General features: G+C 43.4%; 1 protein-coding gene across 3 annotated transcripts in view; it reads right to left on the bottom strand.

Annotated features, from left to right (window-relative positions):
* Positions 1-21,220, bottom strand: part of GLIS3 (GLIS family zinc finger 3) — a 425,955-nt gene that overhangs the window by 284,271 nt on the left and 120,464 nt on the right. The window lies entirely within an intron of this gene.

Raw genomic sequence — 21,220 nt, 5'->3', positions numbered from 1 at the left:
ATTAAGAATAATATTAAAGGCTTTGTCATCCTAGACATTCCTTTCACATGAATGTATCTTTTTCAAACATGTCTGCCAACTACCTGTTCAGGTCTCAGTGCCTTACATGCTATTCCCACTCCTACAAAGTAGGAATAAATTTCTTAACTAGGACCTATGACTTTGTCATACCTACTTCGGACAAACGTTAAGAAGAATTTGTCATCGTTAACTTTCTTTGGCTCTAGAAGAGCAAATTTCTCATTTTTGTTTCCCCCTCCCCAAGTTAAACCAAACAACCTATGGCTCTCTACTACTTGACATCAATTTTGGTCACACATCTTCTTCTAAGAGCCCCTGGAGGTAGAGTGGACCTGGGACCTATTGCCATATCACTGTGAATGAAGCCACACCTCAATCAAGTTGATGGGGTCACAGCCCTGCTAGGTAGCAGGAACGCTGATCCACTCCAGGCCTGTGCACAGGTGCACATGGCCAGCCCAAGGCCATACAGGGATCAACATCTGCTGGACCCCAAGACTTCTCCGTGTATTCCACAGCCCCCTCATGGTTTTGTTTGGACTCCCGGTGCTCTCTTGAACATTTTTCCAAGATCACTGGCTCCTGAAGACACTTCTCAGATCTTTTCTTCTGATGTACAAGTTCCCCTCTCTTCTTCCACCATAGCAGATTTCTGATCCATTGTCTTCTGTCTTCCTAAACCAGTTGGAAATACTTTGGGTTTTTTTGTTTTTTCACTTATATGGCATTGGACCATCAAGACTTTGTCTTCACACGAGGAGTGGTGGATTTGGTTTTTATGTAATCATAAACTGAATATCTCTGAAAATTCTTAACCATGTTTATTTGCATATATTCTCTTCTCATCTTGGAAAAGAAAATATAGTGGTGCATAGCTTAACCCAGGATACAATAACCCAAGTTATCACCTCAGTTTCCATTGCTACTAGATGTTTCTATTAAAAGCAACATCTGATGTCAAGCATTCTGTCAAATAAAATGCCGCGCACTCATATAATGAATTGTCACTTTATGTGTTCTTCATCCTTAATAGAACTACTAACATCTATCTGCCTCTAAAACAAAGACATTAGTCACTCTAACAGTACACAAACAAAATACAACTCAGTACCAAAGCATATTAGTACCTATTCTGTCAAATCTAAAATCCTGCATGTCTGTATTTGTATATCATGAACAACCTATTAAATTATGAGTGTGTGTGCACACACGTGTGTATGTAGTAAAAATAAAAGCAAGCAATTAAGTTTGTGAATGGTTTATCGCATCACTACTTCACGGAAGTGATGAAAACGTGTATCTCTTAGAATTAGCAACTGCCAAATGTAATGACCGCAACTTCTGCCTTAACCCTTGTTCGCAACTGTGTCTATAACTTGTCTATCTGGTGTGCACCTCTGCATGCATCTTCATGGTTTCGACCCAAAGATCCTTGCCCATCTTCTATCCCCACTGCCGTCTGACAAGATCTGAGTGACTTGTCTTTTCCGACTTCATGGAAAGGATGTATTACATGCTTACTACCCTCTGATTTTTGTGCATTTATTTATTTATTTATTTATTTATGCAAATGAAGCCTTTGTTTAGTGTATCTCTGCTTTCTTAGAACCCAGTCTGTTATAAAGCTGTGAAGGTATGAAAATTAAAAGTGGTTGCAATGTATATTATGTAGTATCCAACTATTTTCATGGAAGCCCACCTTCCTCTCACTTATGAAACACAGGGCTGTGTTCTTAAAAATCCAAACTGAGCCAATCCTTTGAAGCTTCTCCACAGTGTTATTGGCCCAGCTGGATGGAAAATGAAACAGTTGAGAGTAACACCTAGTCTCCTGGTCTAGAACGATGCACTGACTGACCAAGTGTTTCCTAGAACACTCCCCCTCTCCCCACTGACGCCCGGAGTCTTACATCCACACTGTTTTCTAGTTCTCTGGAAGACACCCCAGTCCTTCTCTGCTCATCACTGTGAACTGTTCCATTCCCTACTGCAAAGTTAAACATCCTCCAACCATGAGACGTGATCACTTGTGGTACTAAAACAGTGAATTCCTCAGAAACCTGCAACATTTGTGTGCAGCTATGAGAATGTTCTAGAAAGTGACAAAAGGGAGTAAATTAATAGTTGTACTGAAATCCAGCATTAGCATTGAAGCCTAATTCTTTTTTTCAGGACGGCAGACGTAATGATCAGCTCCAAGCTACTCAAGAGAAGGCATGTGGACTCTCTGGGAAGCCTGCCTGGGATCAAGGCTCTTTGTGTGACCTTGGCAAATCAGTGCATTCTTCTGGTCAGTATTTCTATCTTATCATTTACCAAATGCAAAAAAAAAAAAAAAAAGAATGCTGCCTCGTTAGGGGGCTTTGCATAGAGTATTAGCAGCGCAGGCACTGTAGGCACAATGGCTGCCAGGAGCTGTTGTCACGGATGGTATTGTTTATGCCTGCCCCTGCTTTTCTGTTCTGTTAAAGAAGAGACTCCTTCATACTTCCTTGTGCAAAACAAGATAGTCTATGATATTTAATTCTCTGCCCATTTCCAGTATTCTTTCTGTTTTCAGCCTAGAGCCAGTTTTTTAAAACCAGGTGTCATCGCAGATAGAAGTTTGCAACTGGCCAAGTTTGAATGTTCCCTGGCTTGTTGTTCCGTTAAAAAAAAAACAAACCATACAGCTTTTCTGACAACCAGATGTGCCAACTACTTGGGCACCAGTCTTCTTTGTGAAATATCGCTTATTTTTAGAGACAACATGGTGTGTGCTCAAAAAGAAATGTGTTTACGGCTCAAATAAAGATCTGAGAGGATGGCATTCTGAGTGCCACGGAGGTTCTAGCCAAGATCACTGTGTCCTGGTGGGAAGCCCCACACACTTTGCATCCTTAAGTTTCTAAACTGAGCGGTCACTTTAGAAGGAACCTGCCTTTCAGGCCGGCTTCATTTGTTGAGAGCATTCTCCTCCAGAGGCCAAGGTTGATTAGGCTGTCCTTACACTTAGGTCTATGCACTGGTTCTCTTAAAATTCACATTGACACAGAGAATAATAAAAATGTAATACATAGGAGAGGGCGGATCTAGCATCATCGCAGCTTTGCTGTTCTTGGTCGTTAATCAATTGGCACCTATACATAGCCATGAGCTACGTAGCCCACACAGACAGTGGTGAAAAGATGGGCAAAGTTCCCCACTGAGGCCACTGCCTTTTTTTTTTTTTTTTTTTTAAATAAGAGGAGTAATTCCTGCCTCTAGGCAGATCATACAAAAGCTTTCATGGGGTCAAAAATGACTACGGAAGATCAACTTTTAAATGGCTCAGCCCAACTCGCACACAGGGTATTCTGAAGGTAAAAATATTAATACTGGATAGGCTCACATTCTGCCCTCTGCCCCCACTGGCTCTGTGGCACTAGGCAGAGTCCTTAAAATGTCTCCGCTGTAGCATCCTTTCCTCATTCACGTTACCTAACTCATGGGACTGCACTAATGACAACTCATTAATATTAATATAGATGCCACCACATTTAAGCATCTGGGCTCTCTATGAAACATCGTAGTCTGAAACACTAAAGGCCTAAAAAAAAAAAAAAGATTACAGAAATATGAAAAATAATCTCCAATTTTACCATTTCTTCATCTTACATATGAACTCAAGAGTTTGTTCATATCGATTTTGGGACCATTAAAAATAAGGCATAGGTCTCATATTTTTAATCACTGAATTTATAATCATAAAATCCAAGGCATTCTATAATCATAATATAATAATAAAATCCAAGGCATTCAGCAAGGGTATAATACCAGTAAAGGAAAAACACTATGCTCACATATGACCAATAGCACATGTAGAACAACTCCTTTCTAATCCAGGATCACGTCATATAAAGACAGGTTGTGGGTCAAACTCCAATGGTCTCTAGGAATAGATTAGCAAAGCAGTGGACACCAGATCACCTGAGGTTGACGGAAAGCTGCAAAGCTAACGAAACAACGGAAGGGAGAGGCTATCGTCCTGAGAGACCTTAGGAGAGTCAGGAGCACACATTAGCATCACAGCCCCACCACCCACAAGCTTTGTAATCTTCCCACATTACTTAAGCCTCTGTGTCTCGGTTTCCTGATTCTAAAATAAGTTTAATGCCAGAAGAACTGTACAGCTGTTAAGAGGGCTGAAAGAGCTAATATGTGTGATATATTTAGTATGTGGCACTTACTAAAGGCTTTGGGAAAGTTAGCTGGATTTGGAGCTGAAGATAGCTCAGTGGGTAAAGTGCCTGCCTTGTAAGCATGAGAACCAGAGTTCAGTCACTAAAGCCCATGTGGAAAATGCCACCCCTGGAATTCCACACCTGGGCAGGTGAAGGCAAGTGGGTCCCAGGGCTTATGAAGCAGCCATTTTAACATACTTAAGGAAGTTTCAGGCTGGTCAGAGACCCTTCCTCAAAGAAAAATGTTGATAGAGTTTGAGGAAACAACCCCACTACTTGTCTTCTGACCTCCATATTCATACACACATATGCCCATATACACATAAACACACACACACACACACACACACACACACACACACACGCGCGCGCGCTAAATGTTATTCCAGAAGCCTCCTTCCTCTTCGGCTCCCACCACTAGCCAAGAAGCTATCTGCAATTGATGCTCACAAAAAAAAAAAGGAAAAATTGAGGTGTTTTCCAATGGAGTCTCAGAAGGTAAAAATAACACCACTTCCAGGGCAAGCTCCATGCTCAGGAGTAGTTGGTGAACACAAAACAGATTCAATACTAATTTTTAGACTTTTTACCTCGTTTTGCTTTGTTTGGGCCTTAAATTTTTTTATTGGTCTTTCATTTGTATATTTTGGTTTCCTAAAGTTTGTTGTTGTTATTTGTTTGTTTGTTTTTGGAGGGGATTGGGGCTGTTTCTTCTTTATTTCTGTATAAGAGAAGGTGCATTAAGTTGTATGGGTGGGACGTGGAGAGGAAGTTGAAGGCAGAGAAAAGCATGATGAGAATGTTAAATGAAAATGTTTCTTAAAAAATAAAAAGGAAGGAACGAACAAAGGAAGGAACGAAGGAAGGAACGAAGGACAGACAAACATATCTCCAGTACCATTTTACATTATTTCTAGAATTTCTTTTCCCTAGATTACCTGGAGACTAATGCTCACACCCCATAGTGCATGGAACATGGACACACACACACACACACACACACCAGTTCATGGAACACACAGACACGTGCACACACAGTAATGCATGGAGAGACACACAGTAGTGCAAGGAACACACACAGAAGTGCATGGGACATGCACAGTAGTGCATGGGACACGGACACACAGTAGTGCATGGGGCACGCAGCACACACAGTAGTGCATGGAGCGCGCGCACACACACACACACACACACACACACACACACACACACACAGAGTAGTGCATGGAGCACACAGACACAACAGTACGTAGGGCACACACACACAGTAGTACATAGGGCACACACACACACATGCACACACTCACAGTGTACCAGGCTCTCTAGCTTTACGCCACTCTTTACTCACCTTCCCCCGTCCATCTTCTTTCTGTTCACTGCTTCAGAAAGAATCTGACTACCCCAGACCAAGGCCCTAATAACAAGTGATAGACCTCAACTGCACTTACAACAAAACAGCAGTACAGAAGTAGGAAAGAAAAATTCAAAAATTCCCCTGATCTGATAAAAAATTTTTCAAAAGTCTGCAAGAGAAAAAGAAAAGTATTATCTTCAGCACTTATTTATTTATTCACTGTCTGTGTGAGTGTGCAGTTGTATGCATAAGTGTAGGTGTGCCCGCGTGTACAGTTTTAAGCATATCTGTAGGTGTGCCCTCGTGTGCAGTTGTATGCATATATGTAGGTGTGCTCCTGTGTGCAGTTATAAGCATATGTGTACGTGTGCCCGAGTGTGCAGTTGTGTAAGTGTAGATGTGTGTGCTGTGGTGCTCATGTAGGAATCAGAGGACAGAATGTGAGAGTCAGCTTTTGCCTCCCATCTGGAAACTCTAATTCAGGTTTCCAGGCATGACAGCAAGACCCATCAGCTGCTGAGTCATCTCACTGGTCCCAGAAATGGTTATTTTCTTAAACTTCTCAATAAGCCTTTCGCTGCACAAACCAAGCTTGTGTAAGTCTAGTCTTTGCTTTGTTCCTGATGATCACAAAATTGAGACAGAGATGAAAGTCAATCTTTACAGAAGTAAAATTTTTGCAACATTGAAGCTCAAGATCTTAGCACTGTTTCTAGCTCTGAGCACTGGAACTGGAGTCACGGTTAATTGTTAGCCACCATGTAGATGCTGAGAATCAGAACCCAAGTGTTCTGGAAGAGCAGCCAGTGCTCTTAACCCTGAACTATCTCTTCAGCTCCTAAATAAAGACGTATACCACTTTCAAAAGCAAGCAGATTTATTGCATTTCAAGTTTAAAATGATATGCATTCAAGTCAAATAACGTAGACGCACATAAAAGCCATGGTATTTTCATGTGTGCCCAGTTGCAGCAGTATTCTTTTAAGACACCCAACTGGAACAGCCAATGTGTATCCTTCCACATGTCTAAGTTCTACAAACATGAATATGTATGTTCTAATTCTAAAAGCAATATGATTTATCATACATTGCCCCCATCTGTGCTTAAGAGAAACCATGAAAATATAGCTATTCTAATAAAGTCCCAAAGCAAATGCTGAACTAGGTCTACCTTTATCCCCACAAATTCCTTTCTTATACTGAAACATGGGTGTTCATCCATAATATAGTGCCTAGCTTGGGGCAAGGCACTGTATCCTACTGGCTCCTTTCTCTTCTCTCAAATGGAGTAAGTATGAGGTGTCTGGGAGAACTCAGAAAAATACATGCTTTCCACCTGAGGCAGATGAGCAGGCTTCTCCCCGACACCCTCATGCAAAACCAAGCCAGAGTGGTCAATACAGCCAGGTCATGAGGCCCTGCTGTGCCTTCACTCAACAGCCCTTCTAAGAACTGACAACAAGGAGCTCCTGCCGAGCAGACATCCTCGGCTTACTGTGGAGTATTTGAACAACTCTGAGATGTCTCCCTGATGAAACGCACAGCCCTGCCCATCAAGTGAATGAATATGAGGGTACAGTGCGTCACTGTGAGGTGCAGAAAAGGCTACGTGAGTGGCTAGAAAGGGCAATGAACGGGAATTGGAAAGAAAGCATTAGCAGGTGCTCAGAACCGCACATGGACTATTGGAGATGAGAAACACTGGATACAGCACCCTGTTGTCGCAGAGCTGACAATCTGCAGGCATCAGCCAAGCTCGCCCAGGAGCCATCAGTTAAGGTTAATGCACTGCGCAGGACTGAGTATGAAGCTAAGTTATAGACAGGAGGAAGAAGAAGAAAGAGCGGCTACTACGTTGTAGACAATTCCCTGAAGAGGATTAGCCTACGGATGTTTCCCGGAGTACTTCAGGATTTCCAAAGGTGTGTCACTTAAGTGGTAAAGGGCAAAAGAAAAAAGCTTCTGGTCAAACAACTTTAAAATGCCTTAATAAAACAAAGGTTACATTGTTTTTTCACTACAAGGTTTTATCATAGCTCTCACAATGTACGGTAACGAGTATCTCAGAGGGACAAATGGAATGTAAGATACATTTGTTGGGGGGGCTGATTTTTTTTACAGGCTCCTCCTCCTCCTCAGGGAGTGGCTCAAAAATAACATTCTAATTGTATGGACATTAATATGCTAAAACTATAAAGGAAGAAAAGACACATGGATGAAAAAGTAATGGGCACAGTCATGGAAATAAATAAAGGGGAGCGGGGTGACTGTCGTAGGTGTCTCTAACACAAAGCAAGGGAAGAAACAGAGCTCAGGGGATCAGTCACTTCAGTTAATCCAAAAGACATGAGCCATTGTTGGGACTTGGGATGTCTTCCAATACCCTGCAACTATCAGGGGCTGACAGAAACAGTAAAGGAGGGCTTACTAGGAGACTGGATCATTGAGAGTGTACCCCTGAAGGAGACTATAGTAGCCTCACTATCTCTTTTCACTTTCAAAGGGGTTTGCTCCAGTGTTCACCCCCTCACATGTACCTTACCACATACCCAGGAGGAATGGAGCCACTGAGTACTGAACGGTTTCAAACCACAAGCCAAAATAACCTACTCTCTCCGTAAGTTAATTGCCTTAAGCATTTTGTTATAGAAACAGAAGGCTGACGCAGCATGATGCTAAAGCTGGACCTTTCCTATCATCAGTAATTCCATGCTGGGCTACATGTTTAGCATCACAAGGGTCACTTCACTAAAAATGTGAATTCCTAGACTCTGCTCTGAGGCCACTAAGTGGATAAGGCTGGCATAACCGGATGTCTGTCATTGGCTGGAAGTTCTGGTACCTGCCACTGAGAGTTCACCCCAGAGTAAACTCTTTCTCCAAGAGGTGAGGAGGACCAAAAGCAATGGGTGAAACAGAAAGCAGACAGTGACGAAAGCCCAAAGTAGGCAATAAAAAGCCAGAAAGCAATGGTGATAGAAGCTAGTTAAGAGATTTTTATAGTTAAATTATAAAGACTTGGAAGATCAAGTTTGTGGTGAAGTGCATCACATAAAATCAATCCTGTGACTCCTTTCCAACGTGATCAAGTAAGTAGGTCAGATCCTGCCCCAGGACAGTGCCACACATCATATGCTCCCCACTAACTTGCCCTCAGAGGTTCAGCTTGATTCTCCGGTGTTTATTTCACAAGGGTATAATTTTTACACCAACATGCTTCCAGCGTTAGTCAGCATTTACAGGAATGTTGCCCACAAGGCATGGAATCACCAGCCCTACTTACCTTATTTTATGCCTATATTAAATGGAGTCACATAAATACCTGAGAAACTGAAAACTGTCCTATGCTTGTCTGCACTGCTAATAACGTCACTTGGTAGGCATCAGCCCTCACCTTGCTTGCCACGCTGCTGAGCACTTCTGGTAAGATTTTTTGAAGAATACATAGCTCCCAGGCACCTACTTCATAAAGATGGAAGGTGGATTCAACGTTGTTCCTGGGGTTTATATTCGAAAGTCCCATCATCACTCAGCCATTATACATCAATTATCAGCTAATTAGTAAAGAGGGCTTCTGCTGACCCTCCTGCTCTCCCTTGTAATGATTTGCCAAGTTAACTGAAAGCTTCCCTGTTCCGCAGAGACTCTTAGTGTAGCAGGAGTGTTAAATAAAGTTCACCCACAATTAGCCTCGAGAACCAAAGAGGAGATGTAAGCACATTTTACTGCTTTTCCCTTGACAAAATTTCCAACAATCCCATGGGGAGAGAGCAGATGTATTTGTTAAATAAGCAAATCGTTACTCTCAAAACACTGAAACATGAGCACAGGCTCAATGTAGTGATTTGCTGCTCCTGGGTCAGTTATCAGCTTGCTGTGTCCCCTCTCCACAGTCCTTGAATACTTCAAGGGAGTTTCGGCTCATAGATGGGTCAAGCAGTTCTTACCTACATTCTAACTTCATGGGCCTTCACCAAAGACTGTGCTGGATTCAACTGTGGAAATATACGACGGTGGCGTTACTCGGAAAAAGATTTCCATAAACACAAGGGAAAAAAATGAGAGGAAGTATACTTGAGGTGGAGAAAAGTGACTTAGTCTCACAAAGGCCATGAGCAAGTCACGTTGACCTACTGTGTGCCTGGCACTGTGCTGTGTGATGGAATCTCGGGCCACCGGGATAAGCTAAAACTAACAGAGAAGAATGTGAGCAACATCTAGTGTTGAATTAAGTTGTCTTAATGCCGAGGACAGAAAGAACAGATGAGAAACGCATCTGTAGAAGCTTGGCAGGAGAAGTGAGGCTCTGAGCTTCCTCCATGGCTGGAGGGTGGAGGACAGCATGAACAATGAACTGACCGGAGTGAGGAGAGAGGAGTGAGATGAGCAAGCATTATGGAAGTGACACAGAAGACACTGTAAGTGAAGACAAGAGTTGGAGCCAGAGAGGACTCAAAGGTTATATGACCATGAACCATGGGCAAGTTCCTTCAACTCCTTGCCTTTAGTGCTCATCTGGAAAACGGGCAGGTTAATTAATCCCTCTTTCACAAGGCTGCTTAAAGGACTGAAAGAATCAAAGTATGTCAAGTCTTCCCATGCCTGTCCCGCACACGTGAGGACACCAGGAAGCCTTAGGAGTCCCGGGTCTCACTGAAGATCTGCAGACCTCCAACCCAGCAGAAGAGCTACAGAAGGTTTATAAGCGTGGGAGTGTGGTGACTATCTAGAGGACAGTCAAACTACTTTCTGAAAATACGCAAACAGAGCAAAGACTGAAGGCAGAAGTCAAGCTAGGAGATACAGTCATGATCTCAGGATGAAATGTACCAAGAGCCAAGTCAAGCAGAGCTGACTGGACAAACCCAACATTCTTACTAGAAGGGAGAGAGGGAGGGAGAAGGGAGAGGGAGGGAAAAGGGGGGGAGAGCACTAGGTTCCAGATCTTTCTTTCATAAATCAAGGTCATACATCTCCTAAGTGAGCTATTTCCCCTCAAGCCAAGCCAAGCCAAAAGTTACAAGGGAAAAATCACAATGTCACCTACTAGTGACATGCTTCATCAGATGAACCAACAGGAAGGACCCCTCAGTCAGAAAGCTGTGGCTCTTTGAAGATTTGTTTTTATCTGTAGAGAAGTGATAAAAGCAGATGCAAGTCGAAAGCCACAAACAAGGTTAATAAATTCCTTCTTCAATGGGTATGAGTCGCCCTGCTCAAGAGCAACAAGGCCCTTGCTAGACACAACGGATGATACATGCCCAGCTGCTACATTGTAACAGCTGGAAATACTAGTTTGCCCTGTGATCCATACTCCCTCCTGTTCAAAATATGCTACCAGCCAAAGTTTCTCATTTTCTATCTTCTTGAGGGACAGCATCCCATTGTGATCTACTCTGTGGGGTTTTAGGAGGATCAGGAAATACCAAGGAAGTGGACTAGAGCATATTCCTGGGGTAAATGACCTTTTGTTTTGTAATGGTTTCCTCCAAAATCAAAACAGTCCATCCTGCTGGTGGAGCTCCTGAAGCAAGAAAGTAAACAACTCAAAATAGCTTCAGGAACTCCCTGAAACCCACCAGCTTCACAAGGTCCCTCTCCGGCAGGGTAAACAACAAAGATTAGCCAAGCTGCCAGGAGCAATTGAGGTACCTGGAAAGGACACTTTTCTCCAACCTACTGAGCTGCCTGCAGGCTGTGAAGTGTTCTCTACCTTCTGGTTTTTGTGAGCTGTCACTTGTGCTGCAGCAGGCTTTGGGTCATTTCTGGTATTGTAAGTAACCCCAATGAAAATCACTGTTTCACCAAGTTGTATTTTGGTCTGTGGTAGGTGCCTGGATATCCCTTTTAGGCTATTTTGTCTCATGATCTCCTTGGAAAACCCACAGAATTAGAAGAAGCCACAATGTAGACAATAAAATGAAGCTGGAGGTCCTTTGAGGTTTCAAAGTCTTCTTAGAACCCTTGTGTGTATGTGGCAACTGGGAAAGCTCCTGGTGCCTTAGTTTCAGGAGGATCGAACACACATACAGTTTCAAGGATGCCTAACCAGAAAGCAGCATTCTGGCCATCGAGGGACACTGATGCCAGCACACAGGCTGCAGTTTCCTTCATTTTCTCACACCTAATCCCCACCTAACCAGAATACAGCTCTAGACCTTGCCTGATATCTCATTCCTACTTTCGGAACATGGATCTTTGAAGACAAGGGCTAGAATTCCCCTTTCTCATAGCATCCCATCTCCATTGATAATACAATCTCAACTGGTACATTCAAGGTGGGAGTCAACTCCTATAATAGCCAATTTGGTTGACTGTAAGATCCACAGAAACCTCAGCCTGCTTCATCCAGTGAAGACCATGACATCTTGGAATCTGCTTTGGAAAAGCAAACAATCCCTGCAACCACTGGATTATTTTAGGGAGCATGTTTGCTCCCCCCTCCCCAAGGCCCTCCCAAGATTAAGAGAAAAGTAGTCTAAGCTTACAAATATTTTTATTTAATATAAATTCCATGAATAAAAACTATGGGATATTGTAGATATCTAATACCTGTTTTGGAAGCCAGATCCCCACAAACCTTTCATGATGGATCCAGCTTCTTAGCAGCTAAGCATACTTAAGGCGACAGTTTTGCTCTTCACATGGTCTCCTGCTCAAATAATTAAGCAGCAGCAAGGCACAAATGGTTGTGAACTTTATATTCATTTTGTGAAAAATTAAGGCACTCACACTTCTAAAAAAAATGGATCCCAGAAGCCCCCAAGAGGCTTCTCATCAGAAAAATAACCCGACTCTTCCCATCTGTAGACCCTTGCCTCCAGGCTCCCAAGCCCACAGTGTCGTAAGTTCATTGACTGACCTACTGCTTGTTTCATGCACCAAATGAAGGTCTGAGTGGAGAGGGAACTTGAATTTGTCCTCTCTTCTAGTTCTGAATGAAGCCTAAATTCCTTGGGATTATGTCAAGAGCTCAGAAGGCACAAAGCCTTCCCAAAGAAAAGACTGTTCCCCAGAAAGACAGAGAAGAAAGGTAGAGAGAGAAAAACAACAGCCAGAGCCAGAAGAACAGCAGTCTGATGGTCCCTGGAGCAGAGCTGTAGTTCCCAAGAGAAGGCAGAAGGGATAGCGGAGTGGCTGCCTGCCAATCACATGAAGTCTATGGATTCTAAGACTCCAAGCTCCTGCAAAGCATTCTTGTCCAAGAGAACACAAGGGCTGGGTCCGTGGGCATCTCAGGAGAAATCTGACAAAGAAGCCAAGAAGCTCTGAGTTTTCTGTTCTGTTCAAGGACTCTGGGGTATCATCTCAGCCTTGCAAAATATCAAGGTACCCGATTAACAATGGCTGAGACTGAATATCCCACCAATTGGATGGATGGATGGATGGATGGATGGATGAACAGATGGACGGATGGATGGATGGATGGATGGATGGGCAGGCAGATGATAGGAAGTGATGAGAGCTAGATAGTAGATAGATAATGATAGAGTTGAAATAAGTCATGTTGACTACTTAAAGTTAGAGCAGAGCCAGGCATGGTGGCACATGCCTTTAATCCCAGCACTCAGGAGGCAGGTCTCTTTTGAGTTGGAGGCTCGGCTGGCCTACAAAGAGTCCAGGCCAACCAAGGCTACACAGAGAAAACTTGTCTCGGAAAAAAAAAGTTAGAGCAGTATAAAGCCTGTAACTACCTTTTGGTTAAAGAACATATCACTCTATAAAGTGATATAATGTTAATCAAACTACCATACTATAGAACAAGATTAATAGATCACAAACCTCAACTCATAGACAAGCTGGCTGGAGCCTACACACTGCAAGTTATTTCCTATTTATTTTACTTAATGCTATTTGTAGAAGAAAAATGCAGTAATTTATCCATCTCTGTGCATGATTCAACGTGAGTCAGTCTTGGTAACTATGACTGTATTACCCGGTGCCTTGTGTATGCTGAGTCAGCCACGTTGCCTGCAGTAACTCACAACCAATAAAGGCTGGAATAGGAGAGAACACTGCAGTCAGCACAAACTCTTTCTATGCAAACATAAAAGCATCAGCAGGAGAGATGACTTCATTGGTAAAGTGCTTACCATGCAAGCATGAAGAACTGAGTTCGATCCCCAGTTGTCACATAAAAGCCTGCACAGTAGCACATACTGTAATTCCATTGCCGGGGAGCAGGAGGAAAGAAGACACCTGGAGCTTGCTGGTCAAGCTAGTCTTAGCCAAATCTGTGAGTTCCAGGTTCAATCAAAGACTCAAAAAAAAAAAAAAAAAAAAGGCAGAAAACAATTACAGATAGATACTGACCTCTGACCTCAACAGGCACAGGTACCCAAACAAACAAACAAACAAACAAACAAAACTCACAGGCTAGAGAAATGACTCAACAGTTAATAGCACTAGTTACTCTTCCAGAGCACCACAATTGTGTGTAACTGTGTAACTCCTGTTGCAGAGGATACAACACCCTCCTCTGGCCTACATGGGCACTGCAGGCAAGTGCAGTAGAAAACACAGGGCACACATAAAATAAATTTAATTCTATGGTGGGAAAATAAACATTAAAGCAGTTAGAATAGCTCCGCAGTTGAGCGCTTACCTAGCAGGCACAGCCTACAGTTCTCCCAAACGAACATGAACTAGTCCTAATACACTTTAATTCTAGCACAGAAAACAAAATCCAAATTATGAGTTGTATCTAGGTTCTCCCAAAAAGAATACTTTTTGTTGTTGTTGTTTTTCCAGACAGGATTTCTCTGTGTAGCCTTGGCTGTCCTAGATTCACTTTGTAGACCAGACAGGCCTTGAACTCACAGAGATCCACCTGCCTCTGCCTCCCAGAGTCCTGGGACTACAGGTGTGCATCACTGCACCCGAGTGAAAGTAATACTTTTTAAAAGGGAGTAAAGTTGGAAACCAAAGTGAGGAAGACTGGAGCACTGAGCGGCAACCATATTTCATCAACACTATATGGCTTCTTAGACAAGAATAAGTAGAACATATGAAGCCATTTAAGATCTTATGTCCTTCAGAGTAAATGAGAAATAAAATTCTTCCCCATCTCACCTGCGGTGGTGGCACATGCCTTTATTGCCAGCACTTGGGAGGCAGAGGCAGGCGGGTCTCTGTGAGTTCCAGGACAGCCTGGACTACAGAGTAAGCTCCAGGACAGCCAGAGCTGTTACACAGAGTATCCCTGTCTCAGAAAAAAAATTCTTGTGCATCTCTCCAAAGATGGTGTGCACAGAGTTCTGAACTTGATAGACAGAGTACCTCTTGTCTCCCTGCTGCAGATGAGACCATCAAGAAGCCTGGCCCAGGATATGTTTCCTTCTGTTCCTAAGTATTCCAAAATAAAACAAAACTACAGGGGAAAGCCCCACTGTGATTTTTTTTGGGGGGGGGGGTAACGGAAGGATGGAGACTATCGAAAAAAATTCAGTTTGTGATAAATTGCCACCTTGTAGTCACTGACTTAAAATAGCTCCCACTGGTGGACAAGGACATGAGAAGGCAGTGCCAGAATCTTTTCAACATGCAGCATTTAGACGCTAGCCTCAGCAGGACCTTAATAACTGTAAATCCTCAAGCTGGAGACTCTTCACTTCCAAACTAAATCACCTAAGTGTATGGAAGTTTACCATTTAAAGAGATGGATGCTTCAGAAAAAAAAATCTGAGAAATCAAATTAATGTTTTAAGGCTAAAGGACTAATGAGGAACTATGTTGCTTTGGACAGATTTCACAAGTATCTGCCCTTGCTTCCTCACTGGTATGACAGCAGCCAGATTTTACTTTTGAAATACTCCTCTTGCAAAATATCAAGAACAAAAATAATAAAAGGAAGCCATATTCTTCTTGTTGTCTATTTTCATCAGAGTATAACTGACAAGCAGGAGAGACCTTCTTTTGAAATTATAGAATGTGCTGGGCGTGGTGGCTCATGCTTGCAAATCCCAGAACTTGAGAAGGAGAGAGCATAGCACTGTTAGTTTTAGGCTGGTCTCTCCATAGCTAGTTCCTGGGCAGCCTGGGCTACACAGTAAAATCCTATCTTCATGAATTTGAACATTAGAATATGTAAGCTTATGGTACATACACTTAAAGTGCAATCAGTACCCGTGTGTGTGTGTGTGTGTGTGTGTGTGTGTGTGGTATTTAGTGAAACAATCATCACAAAGTAGTTTAAGTATCCTTCCTATCACGTGTCTGTGTTAAAAATTTAATCTATCCTCATGATAAATGTCACGTGTACAACATCGTATCACCATATTTCCCACTGTAGTCACCAATAGCGAATGTAAGATCTAAATCCACTCATCTTGCAATAAATGAACTTTCTAGTATCTTATGAATATTTCTCTCTCTCACCCCTTACCCCAGTCCCCACCTCCATCCCTTTTTCTTTTTGCATCCGACTAGATCCCACACATCGGAAGGTCATCTGGTTAATTGTCCTGCAGTGGGAGCTTTCCATTTCCCCCTTCTGCTGTCAAGCACACTGAACAAGCTAGGTTGAAACTGTCAAAAGAGCCAAGGGGTTTTGCTCTGTGTTCAGAATTCTAGTACCTTGCAACGAGGAAGCAAAAGGAGTGGCCGTCTGCTTGTCCCTTTCCATTTAAACAGAGAGAACACCTTCGTTTCATGAAATTTTCCCACCATCTTCTTTCAAAAATGTGTCAGAGGCGTTAAGGGAAGGTAGCAAGGGTAACTAGCATAGTTCCTACTGTGCCTCAGCAGCACAGGCAAGGGGACAGAGATTGGGAAACCTGCGCTGAGTGGCGTCCTGTCACCAGACACCAGCACTAAGAGGAATGTTAGTAATGCTTCCCTCCAGACGAGGGAAGAATGGAGTTTGAAAGAAGTATGAAAAGAAGACATGTAATTCAGCTTGATGGACTTGTTTTTTGACACGTAGCCTTGAAAAGAACAATTTTACCTCAGAAACTTGGCAGATGCAAACTGATTTGTTTGATAAGTTGAAACATGCATGCTCCCGAACACATGAAAGAGAGTGAAGGGGAGAAAAGGCCAGGTATCGGAGACAGGGGGGCCGTCAGGTTTCTCGTTTCTGTGTCATTTCTGTTTAGTTGGTCAGATGAAAATTCAAAACCATATAATTAGACGGTTGTTTATACATGGCTAAGCATGAGCTCACTGCTCTCCGTGTGCCAAAAAGTCAGAGGGTGGTTAAGGGCAAGAAGGAGCTATTAATAAAAGGAAATAAAGCTGTGATACATTTTTTCACTCATGAATAAAAATAATTCAAAGGTCTCTTAGGTGAAAAAAGAGGGGAAATATCAACCATGACTAGGGGCAAGAAACTGGATGGTTTTATAGTGACTAGAATTTGAGAGATATAAAAGCCTAAGCCACTGATAAGGAAAAGCTTTTCCTCCAGTTTTTAATCTCTTTTTTCTTCTCGTAAATATAAATCACAATGAGAACATAAAAACTTACCTGTATTATATTTCTTTAGAATTATGGGAAATATTCAAGCAAGAACACTGTGTTCATTTACAAGCATTATTTGTTCTTTTTAACTGTCTCTCCCAGAAATCCTCTCTGGAGAACCCAAGAGCTGGCAGCAACTGTGGAAAAGGCCTGTTTTTTCCCCTTTTCCACAGTGGCAGAGTTTTCATCCCAAAATGAAGGGAGCCCATCGAAAGCAAAGTTTATCTGACTGAAACCTCTGTAAAGCTGAGGCAGAACTTCCCAGGCCTCCTAGAGAAGCTGTGATCTGAAATTACAGTCCATCAAGTACTCATGACCACACCCCCAGAGAGAGAGAAGGGTCCTTCAGATCAGAGAAAAACCTCCCCCAAGCCAGCCTGCTGCTCTACCTTAGAGCCACTGCTGCCACTTTCCCAAGTGGGAAAACTCACCAAGCAATGACAGCAACTTGAGGAGGCCAGCCTGGCAAATGAGAACTTCATCTTGGAGTTGAGTCAGTTCTTTTGTTTGCCAGTGCTGTGACTAAGTGCTTGTGCACACTGCTATGATAGATCACTGAGACAATGTACGGGCAAGAAAAGATCTAAAGTGAAAAAAATAAATAAATAAAGCCTGGGGGAGCTCTAGCATGTAAGTTCTTTAAGAATTAGGCTTAAGTGAACCGACCAGCATCCAAAAAGCCCAATGCCTAGGCAGCATAAACCCCGGCTTTTACAGCTTGATTCCCAAAGCCAAGTGCCCAAGCCATGTCAGTCTCAGCCTGCCAGAGACTAACTCTATCCACCTTGCCTCCTCCCCTTCCCCTCCCCCTCCCCCTCCCCCCCCCCCATCTCTCTCTCTCTTCTCCCTCTTCTTTCCCAGGAGCATTCTGGGAAAGAATTCAGTCACCTCTTATACTTGCTCACCCCTCAGAATTCAAGCAGGACACACCTGAACCTACATGACATGCTACAAAACATAGGAACTCTTAAATGAGGGTCATTCTGAGACAGAGGTGACCAGAGCACCTTCCTGAAAAGGTGTAAACAAGTGACACCGCAGAACTCAACTAACGTGGCAGAGCTTCCTCCTGGGGCACTGTATTACCAGGTAGCATGGTTTTGCATGAGATGGCTACTCTGTACCAGATTCTTCTTCTAACTGTTGCCATCCTTTGTTGGATTCAGCCCTTAGCATGTTACCCAACACTGAGAGAGAAATGGACATACATAATACTCAAACATTTTTATCTTTAGCATTGAAAGGGGGCGGGGAGAACTCTAAATGAATAAATATGAATTACTTGAAAGAGTTTAATATCTGCTCTAGTTCCAGATAAGACGGGTGATAATTCATTCCTAAACAATGTGTGGCATGCAACTCAAAACCATTTTCCGTCAATAATTAACATTAATAATTAACAAGTATAAACAACAAAAAGGCCTTTTGGAAATATTTCAGCCGGGTCTTTTCCTCATTCCAACGGCTGCCCGCTGCCCCTCTCCCCCCGTCTACGTGGGGTTAATGACTAAACCTCCCTCATCTCTGACATGCAACACTACCCAGCAGCAATCCTCCCAAGAATGCGCTCACAGACACAGGAGAATGAAGACCTCTCAAGTCACCTGGACCTGGCAAACGGATTTCCACTTCCGCAGCTGCAGACACAGTGCCTGGACAGTGGCTTCTCTCTTTCCAGCGAGGATAGAGCGTTCCAGAAAGCTGGCCTTAAACACTTCTTTATCAGATGGATTCCCTCTGTCTTTAATGTGCCTTATAAAAAGACTAAACAGTTCTCTAGATAAACAGCAAGGGAAACCATCATCCTCACAGCAGGACAGAAGGAATGTGTCGAGATGTTTCCTAACTAACACATAGTAACAATACTAATTTATGGGGTACCCGGGGATGCTTTGATACAGACTCCAAGGATTTGACTTTGTATTCATTCCGAACAATGTTTCCCTTTGACACGCACATACTCTGGTGCCTCACATTTGACCATGTCCCCTGGAGGGGGAGACTTGGTGGCACTCAGAGGAAGGACAGCAGGTTACCAAGAAGAGACTTGATACCCTATGAGCATATACGGGGGGGGGGGGGGGGAAGAGTCCCCCTCAGGAACAGTCATAGGGGAGGGGAATAAGGGGAAAATGGGAGGGAGGGAAGAATGGGAGGATACAAGGGATGGGATAACCATTGAGATGTAACAAGAATAAATTAATTTTAAAAAAAAACCTGCACCACCATTCTTCCTCCATTTGACTGTGTGTGACAGCAACCTCACACCAAATTAAAGGCCACTTTACCAGCCATCCCATACTTTCCAGCCGCCCTATTTTAATGCCTGATACTTAAAACTTGAAGCCCACAGCACTTGATCTCCTTCGGCCACTCATTCTTTCATCAAAATGCACACCGTGTAGGTGGTATCTATAGAAGTTTTGAAAATTTAGCACCCTGCATATTTCATATGCACAACAAATATAAACTGCAACCCCAGGCCTCTTTCCTCTACTTACCTCCATTCTAGACATTTCCATCACTCTTTATGAACAGTGACCAGCGTCATCAGTTAAAGGCACCCCATGCTTAAATTATTCTTGTTCCCTGACAACTGCCATTTCAAAGCACTGCCAGTAAGAAGCCTTTGCACAGTAGGGCTTCCTCAGGCAGGGTCTGCTTGGATGTGCATGTGGGTACAGAGGTGTTTACATCTTTCTGTTTGCTTGGGGGGGGGGGGGGTAGGGAGTCTCAGAAGGCTGCAAGGTATGCTTTGCATATACTCCCAGGGTCACTAGCTCTGAGGTTTTATCAAGTACAGACAGCACACACATTCAGGGACCTAAGAAGCAAAGAGCAAAGAGCTTCTGACAAAGGCAGCCTAGGAAACAATGTCTCCCTTCAAGTGGAACCGCTGGTGAAGTCAGCCAGTACAGACCAGCAGGAACAATGCGAGGCAGGTCATTAACTTGCCTGGGTCAGAGCAGACTGTGGTGAGCTCACCCACCTTTCTGCACGCCCCATTTTAGCTGCTGAGTTTATACAAATAAAACCCATAATTTTCTAATGGCTGAACTAGGAATGTGTTTTCTAAAATAGCCAAGTCTCTGCAAACCCTGCAGAAGACACATGGGGAATTCACAAAGATGCCTCTACAGTCTGTTGTTCAAATGTGCACACGGCTCTGTAAGAGCTACAAACCTCTTATGTGGAAAACAAGCAGCCACATAAACACAGAAGAGTAGGGAGGGCTTTTGACTCTTTTTTTTTTTTTCAAGCAAAGTGGTTACTGCGACATTAGGGGTTTTTCTCTCTCTCTCTCTCTCTCTCTCTCCTCTCTCCCCCTCTCTCTTCCCCTCTCCACCCCCCCCCCCGCCCCCCTCTCTCAGAAAAGACTGCGTTAGTTGTTAAGTGCACCAGGAAGTTAACATTTAACCCAGGGGCTAGAAATGCCTGCTCCTAATTCTCCCTCCCACTTCTTGTTACAGTGAAAGTGGCTTCAGGAACAATCTTACTAATTATGGCTGATCTGGGGTGAGATCCGGCTGCATCTATTCCCTTTTGTACTCACAGCCATATGTGCATCTCACCACAGGGCCCCCTTCATACACACTCCAGCAGGGGTCCTCCTGAATCTGTGACTAGCCCATCCCCCGAAATCCCCAATATTCCTACCAACAAAGAAGAACTGAAGTGTTACCCCTTCCTTGAAAGGAATTTTCCTGCCTTGTAGTCCGAGTTCAAAGTGCACCGGCCCTCTTCTGTCTTCTAGGTAGCACTGTTTTTAATGCATCTTTTATTAAGTTACTCATGAGGTCTACTGCACAGAGCTTTATGTTACCATCCCGCCTTCATTAGCACGCAGATGCGGACAGACACTGTGCCTTATCCAACTGCAGGCCTCCATCCTCCACTCCCTCTAGTCCAGCCCAAAGCTTCCTGCAGAGGACAGGCAGTCACTAGACCATGTTCAGGTGATGACCACCCCACACGGGGAGCATGTTTTAGTACAAGTAGATTAGCAGGGGGTAAAAGAAGAATGCCATTTTATTATTTAAAGTAGGATGAAAAGTAGAAGTGAAATGGGACACTTGCTGAGAAGCTAAGTGGTGATGCCCCAGTCTTTTTAACCTCACTGTGGCCCTCACACCCCAAAAAGCACACCCCACACCTCAGGAACCCACAGCTCTCTGCTGAGGCA

This window comes from Acomys minous (genome assembly GCF_964271855.1).
Source record: "Acomys minous genome assembly, chromosome: 2".
NCBI classification, from domain to species: domain Eukaryota; kingdom Metazoa; phylum Chordata; class Mammalia; order Rodentia; family Muridae; genus Acomys; species Acomys minous.
This window is presented reverse-complemented; position numbering and strand designations above follow the sequence as displayed.